This window comes from Tamandua tetradactyla, chromosome X (genome assembly GCF_023851605.1).
Source record: "Tamandua tetradactyla isolate mTamTet1 chromosome X, mTamTet1.pri, whole genome shotgun sequence".
Taxonomy (NCBI): Eukaryota; Metazoa; Chordata; class Mammalia; order Pilosa; family Myrmecophagidae; genus Tamandua; species Tamandua tetradactyla.
The window spans coordinates 104,970,759-104,989,848 of NC_135353.1; the positions used below are offsets into that span (position 1 = coordinate 104,970,759).

Sequence of the window (19,090 nt, forward strand, 5' to 3'; positions counted from 1 at the left end):
AAGTAGTATCTTCAACTGGAGGCAAAAAATCTATTCCTCTGCCCAATAATATCTACATCCCTACTCAGCCTGGAGCAGTCAGAGTGGTCGTCATCGCAAATCCTTCAGGATGGAAGAATGAACAAAAATAATGGGGAATTGTAAGTGCTGAAGACAGTAGATTTATTGATATTATGGTTGTTAACTTGAATTAACTCAGTAATTTGGAACATTGCTATAAAAAAGATATAGCAAATACTGTGTATGTAAACCATTCTTAAAATTTTCAGGAGAGGGGAGTGATGTCATCAACATGGCAACATAAATAGCTACTGAAAACTTCTCCCCAGAGATTCAGTGAAACAAAGAACAATTCTCACTTTTTCAGAACTCTGGAGGAACATATAGACTGAAAACGAATCCCACAAATGCTGAATCAAAGAAGAGAAAAATATTAGATAAAAAACTTCTGTCCCAGACTACCGGTCTTCTCCCCTCCCCCTCAGTTGATCATATGCAGCTCATTCCCAGAGGCAGCGGCTGAAATCTCTTCCACCTCCCACCAAAGACACAGACTATAAAATCTCTCAGAGCAGTTGGACAGATCCCCTCCTATATCCAGACACAATGAGCCAAACCCAAAGTGTTGGCAAGACTTAAGCCTCTGGAGAATGCATAATATAAAAAATCAGCAAAGAAGAGTTTCCAAAATTGAGGATATTGGAGGGAACCACAAAATCATCCCTCAAAGCAGGAAGTAACTGGCAGAAACTACTCAAATTAACTATTTGGAGGTCTAGGAAATAGGGTAAGACATCTTAAGGCCCAGGTCAGTGATGGATGAAGAGTATGAGAAAACCTGGACAGAGTGTGTTTCAAGCCCTGGGTCCTGGTGCTCATCCCCTACCCTTGAGGAAACAACAGCTGGAGGCCCAATCTTTGCCTTGGGGATGCCTGAAGACTGGGTCACATGGGGGAATCCTTCACTACAAGTAAAGTGGGGGACATAACCCCACATTGAGTCAGATTTCATCTGTCAAATTGAGGGCACAGGAACCCAGCAGTTTCAGACCTGCTCAGTCTGACACTGCCAGGACTTCAGGACATAAAAAGCTTCTGAGGACGATTAAGTTACCAAACAGTGCCATCTGCTAGGAAGGCCAGAAAGTGAATGGGAAACTTCAGGGCTTTTCAGAGATTCTCCAGACCCTATTCCAGGCCCATTGGAGCTGGTCCACACCCTGCACGGGTACCCATTCCTGTTTTGGCTGTGAAATAGAGACAACTCAACTGTCAAAGTAATGCCCTAATACAAACTCAGGGAACAATTAAACCCTGGACAAGATAGAGAAATCAACCTTCAAAATAGATCATCAGGATAATTAGATCATCAGATATCAGCAAAAATATCACAACACATACTAAAGCTCATGAAGAACTTGCCCAGTTGAAGAAACAGATAAAAAAATGTCAGAGGCAATACAGAATCTGGAAAAACTAATAAAAAATGTGCAAACAAATCTGAATCAATTCAAAGAAATGAAAGAAAATGTAAAAAGAGATAAAGGATATTAAGAAAATCTTAGAAGACCATAAAGAAGAATTTGAAAGAATACATAGAAAAATAACAGACATTACAGAAATAGAAGACACAATAGATGAAATTAAAAAATATATACTAGGGTGCATGGATGATTCAGTGGTAGAATGCTCATCTTCTATGCGGAAGCCCCAGATTCAATTCCCAGACCATGCCTCAATATATACATAAATACTGGAGATACACAACAGCAGATTTGGAGAGATAGAAGAAAGAAGCAGTGAACTATAAGATAGATGAACTGAATTTGAACAGACAAAAGAACAAGTGGAGGAAAAATTTGATCAGATTTTCAGGGAAATGATTAACAACAGAAAGTGCATAAATATACACATTATGGGAGTCCAGAAGGCGAAAAGAAGGGAAAGGGCCAGGAAGAACATTCAAAGAAATAATAGCTGAAAATTTCACAATTCTTGTAAAAGAAATAAATATGCAAATCCAAGAAGCTCGTTTTAGTTTGCTAATGCTGCCAGAATGCAATATAAAGAAATGGGTTGGTTTTTATAAAGGGGATTTATTAAGTTACAAGTTTACAGTTGTAAGCCCATAAAATGTCAAAACTATGGCATCCAGAGGATAACTTGACCCAAGATGGGCCAAGAGCACCTCTGTCAGCTGAGAAGGCACATGGCTGGCATCTGCTGGTCCTTTGGATTCTGATTTCAAACAGCTTCCCTCAGGCATTTTCTTTCTGCATCTCCAAACATCTCTGTCTGTATCAGTTCTGAAGCAACTGTTCTCCAAGCATCTGAGCTTCCTCTAAAATGTTTCACCTTTTAAAGGACTCCAGAAAACTAATCAAGACCCACCTTGAATGGGTGGAGTCACATCTCCATCTAATCAAAAGCTCACACCAACAATTGGGGAGTGTCATCTCTATGGAAGCAATCCAATCAAAAGATTACACCCACAACTGGGTGTGTCACATATCCATGGCAACAGTCTAAACTTTCCACCCTAAACAATAGGTCTGCCCCTGCAAGATTGAATTAAAAGATAGCAATGTAATTTAACACAGTAACAGAGCAAAGGAGAACAACCAAATGACCTCTTCATTGGATCAGAGAAATTATTTGATACAATTTATCATCCATTCATGATAGAGACATATTAAATTAGGTATAAAAGGGAAATTCCTTAATCTTATAGAAGATATCCACAAAAAAATCTAAAAATATCATACTTCATACTTTGACCCTGAAATCAGAAATGACATTTTTCTATTACTACTTCTTTTCAACATTGTACTAAAAGATCTGGTTGGTACAAAACAGCAAGAAAAAGAAACAAAAGGTATATAAATCAGAAAGAAATAAACACAACTCATTATTCTCAGAAAACAAAATTATGCATGTAAAAAATCCAAAATATTCTGCACTTATGTTACTAGAATTAATAAGTGAATGTATTGAAGAACAAAATGATCCTAAAGGAAACTGAAGAAATGAAGTAATAAAGATAAGAGCAGTGATCAATGAAATTTCGAGCTGAAAAATAGAGAAAATCAATGAAACAAAAATAGGGTCCTTTGATAAAGTCTATAAAATTGACAAGTACCTCACAAGACTGACAAAGAAATAAAGAGACAAAGACATCTATGCACATAAATTCAACGACTTAGATTAAGTGAACCAATTCCTCATAAACCACAAACTACCAAAAATCACACAATATGAAATACATAATCTGAACAGTCCCAAAGAAATTTAATCCATAATTAAAAGGATCCAAATAAGAAATCTTCAGTATCATATGGTTTCACTGGAGAATTAAACCAAATATTTAAAGAAGAATTAACACCAAATCTTCATGGGATATGGACAGCATTGTCTTTTAAAGCAGTTTTATTGAGATATGTAAAATACAATCCATCCAAAGTGTATAATCAATAGCTATTAGTATAATGTGCATTTATCAACACAATCAATTAAAACTCATTTTCATTACTCTAAAATGAAAAAAACAATATTCTTTAGCAGTCACCTCTCAAACCCTCTATCATTCCCCAGTCCTACATAAGCACTAATTTAATTCTGTCTCTGTAGCTTTATTTATATTTATATCTTGTACAAAAGGAATCAGACCATATGTAGTACTTTGTGTCTGGTTTCTTTTACTTAGCATAGTTTTAAATTATGGTTTTAATTAGAGAAGTTGTAAGTTTGCATAAAATTCATGTATGCATACAACATTCCAATATACCCCCCTTAGCGACATTTTACTTTGGTGTGGTACCTTTGGTACAATTGGTGAAAGAATAATAACTTATTACTGTTAACTATAGTTGATACTTCTCGTTAAGTATATTTTCTCCTATATACTACAGTATTATAAACATCTTGCAATAGTGATGTACGTTAGTTCTTTCTTATATTTCTACTATTAACTGCAGTCATTGTCCACAACAGGGTTTACTATAATCTGCCATCTCATGTTTTACTTATCCTATAACTTTCCTTCTAGTACATACATAACCCCAAACTTCCCCTTTCAACCTCATTCATATCCAAAAATCAGCAGTGTTAATTACACTCACACGATGTGCTACCATCCTGATTCTCCATTTCCAAACAATCACAATCAACTTAATTAGAGATTTTGCAGAAATTAAGCATCAGCTCCCCATTTTGTATCCCCATTTTATCTCTTGGTAACCCATATTCTAGATTCTAACTTTATGTGTTTGCTTATTATAACAAGTTCGTGTCAGTGATGTTATACAATATTTGCCCATTTGTGTATGGTTTATTTCACTCAACATAATGTCCTCAAGGTTCATCCATGTCATTGCATGCATCAGGACAACATCCCTTCTTAGAGATTAACAATATTCCATTGCAAGAATATACCACATTTTGTTTATCCATTCATTGGTTGAATTATCCTTGAGTTTAGTTTGCTCTTTAATTTCTATTTCTTCCAGTTTGAGGTTAGATCTCTGATTTGAATTCTTTCTTTTATAATATAAGCATTTAGAGCTATAAATTTCCCTCTCAGCACTGCCTTTGTTGTGTCCCTAAGTTTTAGTATGTTGTGTTTTCAATTTCATTCACCTCAATATATTTCCTAATTTGCCTTCTGATTTCTTCTTTAACCCATTGGCTGTCTAAGTTTATGTTATTTAATTTCCACTTATCTGTAACTCTTCCATTTCTCCTTCTGTTATTGATTTCTAGCTTCATTCTGTTTTCATCAGAGAATGTACAATGAATGCTTTCAATATTTTTTTAATCTAGTGAACTTTTTTTGTGACCTAACCTATAGTATATCCTGGAGAATGATCCACGTGCACTTGCAAAGAAAGCATATTCTCATCGCTTCTCAGTCTTTTGGCTAAGATCAAGTGTAGTATCTGTTCTTATCAGTTTAATATCTGATACGTCCTCTCTCCGAGGACAATATATTAAATGGATTTTTGGAGCTGGGAGATGGAATAGGAGCTTACTCTGTCCACTCCACGCATCGACCTGGTATTACAGCACTTCCAGGAACAGTGCACCCCCTCGGGGGAATAATAAATGTATGAAAAATTTTTAAAAAGTATATTCTGCTATTTTTAATTGGGTGAAGTGTTCTATATATGTCTGTAAGGTTTAATTGGTTTTGCACAACATTCAGTTTCATACTTCTTTCATATCTATGCAATAATGCATAGATATCCTTATGCATTATTGAAAATGGTGTATTAAATTCTCCTACTATTAATGTTGAACCTTCAATTTCTACCTTCATTTATGTTAGTATTTTCTTGATATCCTTTGGGGTTCTTTTAGGAGGATATATATTTATAACTATTACATTTTTTTGTTGAATTGTCCCCTTTATTAGTATATGATGATCATCTTTGTCTCTCACAAATGTTTTTCACTTAAAGTCTATTTGATTAGATATTAGTATAGCTACCCACGCTGTCTTTTATTTACTACTTGCATGGTATATTTTTTCTATCCTTCGAATTTCAACCTACTTGTGTCTTTGAATTTAATTTGACTCTTGTAGATAGCATGTAGTCGGGTCATGAGTTTTTTTATCCATTCTAACAATTTCTCCCTTTTGACCTGGGAGTTTCATCCATTTTTACATTGAAAGTCACTACTTATAATGCAAGACAATCTTCTATCAATTTGCTGTCATTTTATATGTATTGTACCTTTATTTCAGCCTCAATTCTTCCATTAATGCCTATTGTTATATTTATTTGATTTTTTGTGTTGTAGCATAGTGAGCGCTTTTTATTTACTGTATGGACACAATTTTCATCTATTTTCCTTGTGGTTACCATGGGATTAAAATATAACAGCTTATATATACAGCAATTGTATTTGGTTTGTTAACAAACAACTTCAATAGCATACATGTATGCTTTTCCTATACCTCACATCCATGCACCCTTCTTTTGTACTTGTTAACACATATCTTTGTATATATATGCACATCCAAAACCATAGATTTGTCATTACTTTTTAAGCATTTGTATTTTATAATGAACCAAATGGTTATCTTTACTCTCAGTCTTTATTTCTCTCTGCTACTTTGAACCACTGTCTAGTGTCCTGTCCTTTCAGTTTGTAGATATCCCTTTAGTATTGTTTGTAGGGTAGGTCAGGGGGTGATGCACTCCATCAGCTTTTGTTTACCTGGGGCTTTATTAATTTCACTCTCATTTTTGAAAGTAAGTCTCATTGGATATAAAATTCTTGGTTGGTAGCTGTTTTCAATCAGCACTTCTAGTATTTCAGCCCCCTTCTTTCTTCCCATGGTTTCTGATGGAAAATTGTCACTCAATCTAATTAGGACTTCTTTGTACATAACACATTGCTTTTCTCTCACAACTTTCAGAACTCCTTCCTTGTCTTTTACATTCAATAGTGTTCCATGTGAGTATCCAACATGGAAAAGCTGCAGCACCATTTGTTGAAGTTGTGTTTGTTTTTGTTTTGCTTGTTTGTCTCTTCTTGAGGAAGTGTGTGGACCAGAAATTGAACCCAGGTCTCCTGCATGGCAGATGAGAAATGATGGGATGTATTTTTACTCATACTTGTCCTGTTTATGTATTCTGGGCTTCTTGGATTTGCATATCCATGTCGTTGCTAAGTTTAGGAAATTCTCTGTCATTATTTCTTTGAATATTCCTTCTGTCTCTTTTTCTTTCTTTCCTTCTTTCCTTCCTTTCTTCCTTCCTTCCTTCCTTCCTTCCTTCCTTCCTTCCTTCCTTCCTTCCTTCCTTCCTTCCTTCCTTCCTTCCTTCCTTCCTTCCTTCCTTCCTTCCTTCTTTCCTTCTTTCCTTCTTTCTTTCCTTCTTTCCTTCTTTCTTTCTTTCTTTCTTTCTTTCTTTCTTTCTTTCTTTCTTTCTTTCTTTCTTTCTTTCTTTCTTTCTTTCTTTCTTTCTTTCTTTCTTTCTTTCTTTCTTTCTCTCTTTCTCTCTTTCTTTCTTTCTTTCTTTCTTTTCTTCTTGTCCTTCTGGAACTTCCATGGTACATATACTGATATGCTTGATGGTGTCCCAGAGGCATCTTAGGCTGTTTTTGTTTTTTAAAATTCTTATTTCTTTCTACTCCTCAACCTGATACAGTTCAAGTGCCCTGTCTTCAATTCACTGATTCTTTCTTCTGCCAGAACCAATATGCTTTGGAAACCTCCTGGGAATGTTTTTTGTTTCAGTTGTGGTCTTCAACTCTAGCAGTTTTTTTGGTTCCTTTTTAAAAATTTGTATCTGTTAACTAAAATTCTCAATTTGCTCATTTATAGTTTTCCTGATATCTTTTAGTTCTTTGTATTTTCCTTGAGCAATTTTAATATTATTTTAAAAGGCTTTGTTGGGTACGTCCACCTTCTGGTCTTCTTCATGGGTGTTTTCCAGGTTTTAGCCTCTACTTGAAGATGGGCCATTATTTCCTGTTTCTTTGTTTGCCTTGTTCATTCTTTTTTGTTGCACACTCTACATTTTAATATTTTCACATTTTAACTCTGCGATTTATTCCCTGAAATGTCTGCTTCTTGGTTTTGTAACAAGACGGTGATAAGACAGAGATTTTCTTGAGTTTCAGCCCTCCTATCAGGAACATCTGCTGAAAGTTGTTGCAGCATGCAGGGCTCTCCTTATCTTTCCAGGCCTGCATCCTGTCCTGAGTTTTTGCTTGTCATTTGTTTTTGAGTTCCCCATGTTTAGAAGAGTTTAACTGTTCCTTCTCTTTCCCAGGAGATAGACCTCGCTTTTCTGGGTGTTTAAACCAAAAAGTATTTTCCACAGACTTTCAGCCTCTATACTTTCTTACAATACTCTCATCTTCTCAAGGTACTTTTGCTTGAAGGGCAAATTGAAGGAGGTGGGACACATAGGAGAGTACTTTCCCAAATCAGTCTTCCCTAGCTGAAAGAGGGTCAAGGGCCCACAAGATGGTGCAAACTGGCTCTGCAGTGCCTAGAGGAGGGAACTGGAAGGTCACTTCTTGACCTGTGCAGCAAATGCATTCCTTCAATTAACTGTCCCCCACATCCCCTGTAAAGAATAGCTTTAAACTGTGTTGGCTATGGTCTTTTTCCAGGTAGGTTAAAACAATGGCCCCCTGAGATCCTAACCTGCTAATCAAAATCCATGATCAGTGATCAACTGTGCCCTGAAGATTTTACCACCCTGTCACCAGTGATCCAACCAAGGTTTGAGCCTTACAGCTACTTGCCATGAGAATGGAGGATGGGTGCCTTTAGCTACAGCATGGCGAGAGCAATTTACTATTCTTTACTGTAGTTTACCAACCTCTTCCTCTTGCTCTTTTCTGAATGCTGTGCAGTGTTCTTGTTGCCTGTAGAGTCTCAAAATATTTGTTTTAAACAGTTCCTGCCTATTTAAGTTTTGCGCTGGTAGAAGGACTGATCCCTGGAGCTCCCTACTCAACTATCTTCCCCAGATGCTCAGCAACTACTCTTTGAGTTATTGGTATTTATGCATCAGATGGTGGGAGGTAAATTTAACAAAAATTCAGGGACATTTCACCTCAGTTAAATTTCTAAGTATCCAGTGCTATGAAGCATGTTAAGATGTCCCTTCTAAGTTGAAAGGCCCTTCCCAAAACTAAATAAGCGGCACTATGCCTACTTGGTCTCTTTAGATTTTGGAAGCAAAATATCCATCATTTATGTATGCTACTCTGGCCCATTTAGCCAGATCTAAAAAGCTGCCAACTACGTGTGTGGACCAGAATAAAATGAGGGTCTGCAAGAGGTACTTCCTGCCATGCAAGCTGGTCTGCCATTTGGGCCATTTGATCTAATTGATCCAATGATGCTGGTAGGTTCAATGGAAAATAAATATGATGATAGGAGTTTTTGGCAGGCTCTTACAGGATAATCATAGCTCAAAGCCTTAAGATTTTTCACCAAGTCCCTGCCATCCCCTGCAGATAACTACTTTCCTTTTGAAAATTAGCTTTTGGCCTTCTGATACACCTTAATACAGATGAAACCCTTAAACATGGACCAAATCTTAAACAAGTTATTATCAAATCTAACTTATCCATCATGAACTAGGTGTCTGATCCACCAAGCCATGAATTTTAGTGTGCATGGCAATACTCCATCACAAAATGGAAGTGAAATAAACACAATTGGGCTCAAAGCAGGCCCTGGATCCACAAATACATTGCATGAATAAGTGTAATGTTCATGGCTCCTTCTCCTGTCACATTACCTTCTCTTTCTCACTCTGCAGTGACAGCATCAAGTGGAGTGTCCTATGATCAGCTGACTGAGGAAGAGAAAACTCATACCTGAATTACAGATGGTTCTGCATGATATATCAGTATGACACAAGTGAGCAAGGTTGCAGTAATACAGCCTTTTTCTGGTACACCCCTGAATGATAGTGGTGAGGAAAAATCCTTCCTGTGGGCAGAACTTCAAGTTGTAAGTATGTTTGTTACTTTTGCTTGGACAAATACATGGTCAGAGGTGTGTTCTTATGATTCATGGCCTATGGACAATGGGTTTGCTGGGTGGTTAGGGACTTGGAAGAGACATGATTAGAAAATTGGTCTTGTGTGAATGCTCTCCAGAAGGTGACTTCCACAGGGAAGGATTGTAATAATCAAGTGGATAGTTTGATCTGTTCTCTGGAAACCAGATGGTTTCTTTCCTGATCCACTTTTGTCATTGTCCAGTGGGCTCATGATGAAAATGGCCATGGCGGTAAGGATGGAGGCTATGTATAGTTTCAGCAACATGGACTTCCACTACCAAGGCCAGTCTGGCTACAGCCACAGCTGAGTTCCCAATCTACCAGCAGCAGAGATCAATACTCAGTCCTTTATATGACACCATTATCTAATATGATCAGCTTGCTACCTGGTGGCAGGTTGATTACATTGGGTCACTTCCATCATGAGAGGGGCAGCGCTTTGTTCTAACCAAAATAAGCACATATTCCAGATACAGATGTGCCTTCCCTGTACACAATGCTTCTGCCAATACTGTGATCCATGGATTTATAAAATGTCTTTTCCACCATGGTAGTATTCCACATAAAATTGCTTCTGTTCAAGAAAAACACTTCTCAGCAAGTGAAGTATGGTAATGGGCACATGTTCATGGAATTCACTGGTTTTACCAAGTTTCACATCATCCAGAAGCAGTTAGATTGATAGAATAGTGGAATGGCCTTTTAAAGACACTGTGGCACTAACCAGGTGGCAATACCTTGGGACATTGCTCTCCAGGAGACTGTGCATGTTCTAAATCATCATTCATTTTATGGTGCTATTGTTCCTATAGCCAGAATCCATGGATTCAGGAATTATGAGGTGGAAATGGGAGTGGCAGAACTCATTATTAGTTCTAGCTATTCTCCAGAAACCTGTTGTTTCCTGTCTTCATGACCTTAAGCTCTGTTGGTGTATAGTTTTAGTTCTAAAGAATGAGTGCCTCCACTAGAAGACACAACAATGATTCGTTTGAACTGGAAGACTGCCAGCCAGACACTTTGGGGTCTTCATGCCTCTGAATTAACAGGGAAAAAAAAAAAAAAAAAGGAATTACTATACTGGGTGGGGTGGTTGATCCTGATTATTGAGGGGAAATAGGAGTGCTTCTACACAATGGAGGTAAAGGGGAATTTGCTGGGCCGCGGTGGCTCAGCGGGCAAAGTGCTTGCCTGCTATGCCGGAGGACCTCGGTTCGATTCCCGGCCCCAGCCCATGTAACAAAAACGGAGAAACAGAATACAATAAAACAAGAAAATGTTTAAAAATGTTTCCCTTTCTTCCTTCCTTCCTTCCTTCTATCCTTCCTTCCTTCTCTCTGTCTTTCCTTTAAAAAAAAAAAAAAAAAAAAAAAGGGGAATTTGCCCGGAATACAGGAGGTTCTTCAGACTGTAACTGGAAAACTGTCACAACTCAATCCAGGCAGGGTTTGTAATGACCCAGATGCTTCAGAAATGAAGGATTGCCTCATCCTGCCAGTAAAAGAATCATGACCAGATGAAGTGCTTTCTGAAGGTAAGGGGAATATGGAATGGGTAATTCAAAAAGGTATATATATTCAAGAGCTATGTCCGCATGTTCAGTTGAAGAATAAAAGATTATAATAATTATAATAAATAATAAATAAATATGCTTTCCTAGTTTTGTTATGAATATGTTTGTATGTATACATAAGGCAAATATTTTTTATTTCTTCTCTACTTTATGCCCTTTTCATAAAGCATAAATTGTATTAACTTTATGTCATAGTATTGAAGTTATAAGACATCAAAGTTATACACAAGGTCTTGCATCCTCTTCCTGGGAAAGAGTTAACACATTTCCATTGCATGCGAAACAGTTGATTTATGTTAGTTGAATGTGTGACTGTAATTGTTTTTATTTAGAGATTATGTATGGGTTTGAGGATATGTGTATGGGTTTCAAGTTGAGAAGGGGTAGACTGTGATGGCTAAGTTCATATGTCTAATTGTCTAGGTTATGGTGTCTGTGTTAGTTTGCAAGTCACTGGAATGCAATATACCAGAACTGGAACACATTTTTAAAAGGGGAATTTAATAAGTTACAAGTTCTAACTAGCCGAGTTCTAAGCCTATAAAAATGTCCAAACTAAGGCATTCAGAGAAAGACACCTTAATTCAAGGAAGGTCAATGGGTCAGGAACACCTCTGTCAGCTGGGTAGTCAGATGGCTGGCATCTGCTGGTCTCTTGATCCTGGACTCCATGGCTTTCAGCCTCTGTTCCTGTGGGGATTCCTCACTTTGAGTCTCTTGAGCTTGCCTTCATCTCTTCACTTTCCTTGGTTTTCTCCAGGTTCTGGCTTGCTTAACATCTCATGGCAACATTTGCTGGGCTCCAAGCATGTCCAAACACCTGTGTCTCTGTCCTCTAAGTGTTGGCATCTAATTCAGCTCTCTCTCCATTGGCTACCTCATTTATGTTGCTCTCCAAAATGTTATCTCTTTTAAAGGATCCCAGTAAACTAATCAAGACCCACCTAGAATGGGTGGAGTCACATCTCCATCTAATCAAAAGATAACACCCACAATTGGGCATGTCACCTCTCAGTAGAGATAATCTAATCAAAATATTCTGTTCTACAGTGTTGGATTAGGATTAAAAGCAATAGCTACCTCCACAAGATTGAATCTGGATTAAAACAGGCTTTTCTGGGGTACATAATACTTTAAAACTAGCACAGTGTCCAATTGTTTCTTTTAGTGAGCTTTGACCTGATTGGTACTACGATGATACCTTATGGATTTAAATCAATTGATAGCATCCTTGGCTGATTAAAACTACAATAAAAAAGGCTATTTCTTTCAGTAATTACAGTAGTCTCATCTAATCAGCTGAAGGCCTTAAAGGGAGAACTAATGATTTTAGCAGTCAGAAAGAATTTTTCTCTATTTCAGCCAGTCAGATCTCCTGGGGGACTTATTGAAATCTTCATCAGAGTTCTAAACTTGTGGTCTGCCCAATGGAATATGGATTTGCCAATTCCTAGAGTGCATAAGCCAATGTATATAATAAATATTATATTTCCATATATATGTCTGTTATGTTTCCCTAGAGAATCCAGACTAACAAAATCAGTGAAGAGGCTGATTATAGTGATAGTGGACTGGTCTAGATTTATAACTGAGTGTCTGTAGAGAATAACATGGGTCTTTTCATTTTTAAAGCTGCTAGAATGCAATATACCAGAAATGGAACAGCTTTTCGAAAGGGAATTTATTAAGTTGCAGGTTTACCGTTCTAAAGTTCTAAAGCTAATGCATCCAGGGAAAGATACCTTGATTTAAGAAAGGCCAATGGATCTGGAAAACCTATGTCAGCTGGGAAGGCAGGTGGCTTTCATTTGCTGGGGTCTTTGGCTTCTGGACACCTCTGTCAGCTAGGAAAGCACATAGCAACAGCTGCTAGCATTATCTCCTGGATTCTCATTTCATTAAAGGCTCCCTTGGGGGCATTTTCCTTCTGCATCTCCAAAGGCCTCCACTGGGTAAGCTCTGAAGCTTTTTTCAAAATGGTTCCATCTTAAAGGACTCCAGTAAGCAACCCCACCTTGAATGGGTAGAGACATATCTACATGGAAACCACCTAATCAAGGGGTCCCACCCACAATTGGGGGGGTCATATCTCCATGGAAATAACAATCAAAATGATCCTATCCAACAATATTGAATGAGGCTTACGTGGCTTTTCTGGGGTACACAACAGTTTCAAACCGGCACAATGGGTAAAAATTATTTTGGAGATAGAATTAAAGGGCTTATAAGTTGTCTGTGAAGGATAATCGAGAGGGAGAAAGTTGGGAAAACTTCTATGCTTCCATCTCTTCATCTGGGAGGGTGGTTTTGCCATCAGTAAGATATTCCCAATATATGCAAAATGCCTGTCACAACACCTAATGTATAGAAGGTGTTCTGGAAATATGAGCTCTGTTTTCCTTTAGTATTAGCATAAATAAAACCAAAGCCCAAAGCTCAGCTTTCTCATTCCTTGCACAGCCATTTCTTCACTGAAGGGAATCTTAGGAGGCACTCATCTCTGAGGCTTCTTCTCCATTCTACTTAATGTCCTTCCCTGGGCAAATCAGTTGTCTCATGAAGATATGTACCAGAGAGAATGGCTCTTTCCTGAGTGTTGTGAGTTTTTAGTGAGCAGAGTGTTGTCTTGAAGCAGGTGGTAAGTTGCTCATCACTCTAATGTGAGATTTATAGAAGACTCAGTAATATTTTGTCATTTCCACAACTTTAGACGTAAGTTAAAGGAAGTGGCTCCAAAACCTAGTCTTGAATGTCCTTATTCTCTCCTCACCCTGATCTCAAGTTTTCCTATGCATGCTGGATGCTATATATCCAGGAATTTGCCTATGGTAAAGGAAATCATATCACGTTTTATTACCTGCTGGCCCCACACATAGTAGGAAATTGCTTGGAAGTGGTCCAGAGTAAGGAAGGCTGAGAGAGGAAAACATGAAGATGGGTTTCCTGGAAAGCAAGACTACAACAGTGAACACCAGGCCTGTCCACAGGGCAGGGAAGGGAGCTGGGTAACAGAATAAACAGACTTCAAAGAGAACATGGATGAAATGAAATACAGTTGGTGGGAGAAAAACAACTTATCTTGAGATTCATTCTTAGCTGGTCAAATTTGGAGCCCTGAAAGGCACAACCAAAAGGTACCTGTGAAGCCCAGAGAGAATCACTTTCTTTAATGTGGGGACAGATATATTGGCTAGCTGTGTGACCTTGTAAAAATTCTTTCCCTTCACTGGACTTTAGGTTGCTGAACTGTAACATCAGAGATTGGGACTAGAAGATCCTAAACTCTAGCAGTATGTGATTCTAGATTAAAAGAACGAAGTAGGCCAAACAGGATAGATGAAGTGGCTTAATTATTCAATGGTTGTCTCTGGCAGAGGAGAGAATGGATATTGGAGGGGTGAGAAGGAAAGAATTCTTTGAAAGATATCATGCATAAAGTACATGCCACAAGTGAAAAATAAATGCATGACTTATCCAGGTACCTATCAGTGAACTCCTGAGTTTTCTCTTACTATGCCCCAAACATGGGTTTTGCTATGGCTATAGAGTGCCTGTCTTGATGACTTGTAATTCATTTCCCATCTGATTAGTCTAAAAGCTTTACTTACTTAATTGATGGTTAATATGCTCATTAGAAAGACACATAAAAAAACAATGATTTTGAAAACATTAACAATTTGTCCTAGAAACCAAAAAGAAAAATGTATGTCTAATACATCACTTTTACAGCATCATTTAATTAGAAGGGAAGATCTGTGAGTGGGAGATTGATAAAACTTTTAAAGATTTAAAGATTTAAACTTTTAAAGATTTTAAAGATTTAAAGATTTGACTTTAGCATAAGAAATAATATTATAGTTGTCTTGGGGTAAGAATGAGGCTAGAAAGAGAGTTCCCCATCACTGCAGGTGACCATGGTATGGTTTCTAGTTTTCAATGTACATTTATATTTTTCATAGTATGTGCTTTCCATTCAGTTTATATTTGTTCGGCAGTTTTGAGTTTCAAGAAATAGGAGTGCCTGCGTTACTCTAGGTCAGACTTTGTTATGTAGACATTCCTTGGAGGATGTGAAGGGGATCATAGTGAATTTTGTGACCCTAGGGATCATGAAAATATGGCTCATCATCATACAAGATATAGCCACGACTTTAGTAACCCAGGTATCTGTTTGACACACCCTAAAGAATACATCCATTGCTCCTTACAGCTTCCTCTATGTACATTTCATACATTTCGAAAGAGGGAAGGAGGATCTGACTGGTTTGGCTTATCACTGGCTTATCTTATAGGCTTCTGGCCTCCTTTCTGTACTTGCTTTGAGGCAGAGGAATCTTGGGACCCTTGGATACCTTCAGTAGGCCCATAAATTCCCTAAAATCATTGGCAAATTATAATCTATGTGTAGTTTTCTCAGAAGCAAGGTATTTGATTAGCTCTAAGAGGTCAAGAAACCCTGCTTTAGAAAAATTCTTTTGGTTTGGGCATGAATTCTTGATTCAGTCAGTGTGGATAGACTCTCAAAACCCCATATGACAAGTTATGGTACTCATATAAAAATAGCTGCTTATAGATGCTTGCTCTGAAAGGATCAATGCAAAAGGTAAACAGGTAGAGCTTCATCTACTATATACCTTTTAAACAGGTCATGTCTCGTTCTGAAATTCTTAAATTATAAAAGCATCATCATCATAGCTACTTATTATTTACTATGGACTGCAGACACTGACAATCTCTGAGATGGGCACTATTGTGATTTTCATTTTATGTATTAGAAAACAGACTCAGAGAGGTTAAATAATGTAATCAAGACCACACAGTTAGTAATTGGTAGAACTAAGATTTAAATCTAGGCAGTTTCTAATTTCAGAGCTAAGGCTCTGAAACAATAAGCTGTAAGTAATGCCTATAAACATCAGTTAAATGCATGAAAACCCATATTGAAAGTAAGAACCATCAATCTAAGTAACAGTCCATTAAATTGAAAACAAGAATGCCGAAGATCCTGTGATGAAATACTCTCCATATTTTACCCCCAGGGTAGCTCTTAGATTAGTACCTGAGTTGAGTTCATTGTCTTGGAAAATACATCATCATTTCAGAGACTTTAACATGTGCATACTCTCTGGCAAATCTATTACTAGGAATATATTAGAGACTTGGTTACAGTGGCCTTTCTTAGCAATATTTTTAAATTATTACTTTTTAAATTTTTATAATAAATTTATGTTTTGGTATGCAGTTTTATGAGTTTTATAACTAGCAGCTCAACGAAAATATAGAAGTTCTATCAGTGAAAAACTTTCCTCGTGCTGCCATTTTGTAGTCAAGCCCTCTACCTACACCTCAACGCTGAAAAGCCGTTATGTTTTTATACCTTTGCCTTTTATAGAATGTCATATAAATGGAATGATTCGGTGTTTAGTCTTTTGTGTCTGCCTTCTTTTACTTTGCATGATACATTCATGATTCATCCATGTTCTTAGATGTATCAATAGTTCAATCCTTTTTAATTGCTGAGTAGTATTACATTGTATGGTTGCACCAGTTTGCTTAACCAGTAATCAGTTGAAGTACATTTAGATTATGTCCAGTCTTTGACTGTTATGAATGAAGTTCCTATAAACATTCACCATACATATTTTGTGTGAATGTATTTTCATTTCTTCTTGGGCAAAAGCATGGAAGTGGAATTTCTGAGTCATATGATGAGATATTTATAAGAAGCAATTGTTTTCCAAAGTGACTCTACAAATTTTCATTCCCACCAGCAATGTATGAGATTTCCAGTTGCTAGTTAAGCTCATAATCAGTTGGTATTGATTTTTTTGTTTCTCCAGCCTAGGGTTTTAATTGCATTTCTCCGATATTTAATAATGTTGAACATATTTTTTAATAGCAGTCTACAAACTATAGATTTTTGGATTTTACTCCCCAGGTCCCCGAAACACAGTTCATCTTTTCAATCTTTCCCCCCTCTCTTCTGCAGATTGGGCAATTTCTATTTACCTCTGCCATCTGTACTTGATTATTGAACCCATCCAATGATTTTTAATATCAGATATTGTATTTTTTGTCCTAAAATTTCCAATTAGTTAATTTTTATATTTTCTATTTCTCTACTGAGAATTTCTATCTTTCTCTTAATTTCGAGAGTGTTTACTTTTACATCATGAGGCATGGTTATAATAGTTGTTTTAAAGTTTTTGTTTAATAATTCCCATATCTGTGTCATCTTGTGTTTGGTGTCTGTTGAGTGTATTATTCCATGAGACTTGGTCACATTTTCCTCATTCTGTTTTTTTTCCTTGTATGCTGTATGGTGGGGGTCACATTTCATTCCTTTTCCATTTGAGTATTTCCTTATTGGAGCACTATTTGTTGATCTTTCTTGTTTGGTTTGTTTTTTTGTTCATTTGTTTGTTTGGAAAGTGCATGGACCAGGAGTCGAACCCGGGTTTCCTGCATGGCAAACGAGAAGTCTACCATTGAACTACCCTTGCACCCCCTCATTCTCTCTCTCTCTCTCTCTCTCTCTTTCTTTCTTTCTTTTCTTTTTTCTCACATGGGCAGGCTCCGGGAATCAAACACAGGTCTCTGGCATGGCAGGAAAGAATTCTGCCACTAAGCCACTATTGCACCACTCCCTCATTCTTTTTAAATTGAAAATTTGGGGGTAGTAGGCTGGACACTGAATATTATGTTGTGAGATTCTGGGTCTTGTTAAAATCCTCTGAAGAATGCTGGTTTTTGTTTTGTGTCTTGTTTTATCAGGAATTCAACCTGAACATATTTGGACCATAATTTTTTACTTGAATTTTGTTACTGATGATTCCTACATCAATTACATTTCAATGCCTTTGCTATGCTGTTGTCTTATGCATGTGACACTCAGGAGTTTGCCTGGAACTTGGGTGTTGGTTTATAAAATAGTGAAAGCCTTTGTTATGCTGCTTTCTATATCTCCTTCACAGGTACAGCTTGGAGGTATAATTTGGACTTTAATTGGTTCATATAGAATCATATAGATCTGCCTACCAGATCTCTCTTTTCTGGGATTTCTCCCACACCACCTGGATCTTACAAGTTCCTTTTCCATATCCTCTAGTTAGAAACATGAGATTTCTTTCAAAGTTTTAGCTGGCTGTACTATCATGTAGTTATGCACAACTGAGGCAGCTCTGACAGCAAAGAAGTGAGAGAAAGGGATATAAAAATAGAGCATAGAATTATCTCTACATTCTTTGTACAACGGGGTCCACTTTTCCTAATTCCTCTGACCAGATAGATGGTTTTTCTCTTGGAGTTTTTCTCTTGGAGTGACAGTACCACTAGACTTAATCAGGGACTGGAGAGAAAAAAAGAGAAAAATAGTGAATAAGTACAAAGACTAAGATTCATGCTTTCTCACTTAGAGGGTAACTCTTTTTCAGTCATCTTGACAACCAGACAGGCGTTTCTTTCTAATTTTTGCTGCTCATGACTCTTGTGCAGTTCTGAATTGTAGCTCTCTCATGTTAAAGCCAAGAAATAAAAGAAGTGAAAAAGGAAACTCACCCCCATACGTGTCCTTCTTTAGGTTTTGGCTCCCTCCCACATTTTTATTACTATTGTAAACTTTTGAGAGTCTTCAGATATCTTCTTTTTGTGTTTTTGTCCAGAGATTTTAGATGTAGTCTAAATGGATGAGATAAGCTTTAAGGGGCTTAGTCCATTTGGCTGAAACCAGAAATCTTCTTATCATTATAGAAATTAATATTATTTAGATACACTCCATATTCACCAAACATATACTCTTCCTTTGCCCTCCCCCATCTGTGGTAACTTCTATTTTACTTGCTGTCTTTGCAAATTTGCTATTTCTAGACATCTCTTATAAGTGACATTATGCAATATTTGTCCTTATGTGTCTTGTTAATTTCTCCGAGGAAAATGTTTTCAAGGTTTTTCCAAGTTGCAGGATGTCTCAGAAATTCATTCT

General features: G+C 37.1%; 1 non-coding gene and 1 pseudogene across 1 annotated transcript; both read left to right on the forward strand.

The window, feature by feature from the left end:
• LOC143671985 (complement C1r subcomponent-like protein pseudogene) overlaps positions 1–19,090 on the forward strand; it is a 75,378-nt pseudogene that overhangs the window by 20,560 nt on the left and 35,728 nt on the right.
• On the forward strand, positions 4,896–5,086 carry LOC143672394 (U2 spliceosomal RNA). Its single transcript, XR_013169846.1, has one exon. It is a non-coding gene; the product is annotated as a U2 spliceosomal RNA (small nuclear RNA).